The following is a 2,516-nucleotide window of genomic DNA, read 5'->3' as shown; positions in this document are numbered from 1 at the left end:
CTTTCAGGGAAGTTAGCAGCTGCCTAGCAATGGTTCTGATTTCATGGATTAACAGGGGACGGCGTTTACGAGCTTTCATGAAGCCATACAGGCTTTGGTCCAACAATTCAAAAACGATGCATATGTGGCCTCTGTACTCGAACCAGTCGAGGAACTTGATCAAGCCAAATTTATCGGCGTCGAGATTGGTCATTTTATCCAGGGCATGTAATTCAGCTAAGGCTGAGTCTCTATCTGAAGGTTTTATGATTTTAACAGCAACTTCCTGCTTTGTCGTCAAATTCCTGCATTTTGCCACTTTTCCATAAGCTCCTTCTCCAAGGAGCTTTTCCACCAGATATTGAGCACTGTTGCTCTGAAGAAGGGTGTTAACCTCCACTTGAAATATAGCGTTCGACATTCTGATGATAATTTTACGTCAAAGACACAGTGTGAAACTAAAATTCGCTCAGACAAATATCTTCAATGTAAAACGGGCTTGGAACTTGGCTCGGCGAGGGGCTTCAACGAAGTGTCTGCAGTTGGATCGGATGTTGCCTATAAGAACTTTTTCCTCTGATGTCATTTGACGACAATATCAGTTTAGCACGTCAAATGACGTCATTGACAGATTTCGGCGCATGCGCAGAAATCCGGGGATTTCCCTGTATTGATACGCATGCGCACAAACCACCATTCTTTTTTTTTAATTTCTATGTCATAATATTATTGAATAAATATTCTAAAACAGCCTTTGAAATATGAAATAGGAACTCGAACTGCCAGAAAGTGGGAGGAGCCTCGAACCCGGTTCTGGAACAGTCTTCATTATTTTTACCGCTAAGAAGATGAAGAGTTCGTTCATTTCAGCGAATACTGAACGGGGAGAATAAGTTAAGACTGGATTTAGATTCAAAAACTCAGAATAAAAGCTCCAAAATGCGTATTTTGCGCAAAGGTGCTTTAAAAGAAATATTTTCTTTTGAAAAAAAAATGGAGAAAACCGCTTGAACGGGGCTGCATCTGTCACGCACTGGGCGTGAGACTCTCTCGTTTGATTGATTTCTCTCTCTCTCACGCCACACCTCTATTGTCACGATGAAACACAATTAAAGTCATTTGACTTTTTTTAATTGTCTGTTTTGTCTGAAGAAACTTTCGTGAGATCCATAAATGATCCCAGCAGAGACTGTGATGAATCTGTCACAATAGTGGGGATCTTTGTTCACGCGGTTGTGCGCGCAACCATCTGCTGAGCCGCACTCGCAAGTGTGCGCATCTGCATGATGCGGGAGCATTGCTTTGGGTTCACGGATGCTGTCATTCTCCGGTCATTAGTGAGGTGCGCGCACTGCGCGAGTCCTGCCCGCGCGCAAATGCTTGACGCACGTGATCCGTACGTGCCCGTGAGATCCCCGCGTGGCAGTTCCACTAAGTGTGATTTTCAAATGTTCTCATTTCTAACAGGCTGCAGGGAAACAGACGCACCTACCTGCCCATTGAACAGAACTAATGGGCTTACTGCTCAGTGCGCGCGCGGAGGGGGGCTGCGTGTCACCCGTCACCATTATAGAGGTGGATCTGTGACTCTTTGGAGAGAGTTTAATCTTTGGATCAGTTCATTTCTAAAGACTTGTTTATTCCTGGAGTTCATTCATATCAATAATAATAATCACAAGTAGGATTGATTTTTATTGATTTTATTTTTATTTAACCAGGTGGAAAACTCGGTATGATCAAGATCCAGACCCGTTAATGTTCTGAGATCTGGAGCAAATAGTTCAAATTCAGATCAATAATTGAGTTTGAATTAAAAATCAATAAAAGCTTCACTTAAAACTGTACTTTAAAATTTGGCCAAACTGTATTTATAATCAGAAGATCATTGGAAATGTTTTTACCATAAAAAATATAAAGTTGGAGTGGAACATTAAGAGGTTATTTATGTGATTTATTTCTCACAGGTTACAGGAGCAAGACTGGTCCAGATGCTCAGGAGCAAAGCTGGTTCTGGTTCTGCTCCACTCAAATGTAAAGTGGGCCTAAATAAAGACCAATTTGGTCCTGGAACTTTATCATCACTAATGACAGTTAGAAAGACCTGGAGCTATGTCTCAAATGGGAGACATCCACTGAAATTCTCAAAGCTTAAAAAGAAACAAGAGTCAGAGAGTTTGATACTTTTTATTGTTAAATGTGTTGTCTTAATATGAGTTAGTTCAGTTTGTTTTTTCTTGTGTTGTTAAGGTGGATAATGTGTGTGTGCTGCTCTCATAGAAAGCACAATAGAACTGGACTGAGTGACTCCGTCTTCCTCACATTATAGGAAGTACCTGAAAGCTCCAAACAGCTAAATTCCCATAGACTTATTTAGAGAAATAAACAGTTGTTACTCGTTTAATTGGTCAGAATAATCATTGTTGCTCTGATAACGTTTTTAACATCTTCTTGCAAAACCTTGTTTCCATGATATTTCCTTATTGTAATTTATTCAAGTTATATCCTGGCTGAACAGATCCATTACTGAAAGCGCCCCC

The sequence above is a fragment of the Oryzias melastigma genome, linkage group LG17 (assembly GCF_002922805.2).
Source record: "Oryzias melastigma strain HK-1 linkage group LG17, ASM292280v2, whole genome shotgun sequence".
In the NCBI taxonomy this organism is placed as follows: domain Eukaryota; kingdom Metazoa; phylum Chordata; class Actinopteri; order Beloniformes; family Adrianichthyidae; genus Oryzias; species Oryzias melastigma.
Note: the sequence above shows the minus strand (reverse complement) of the source record.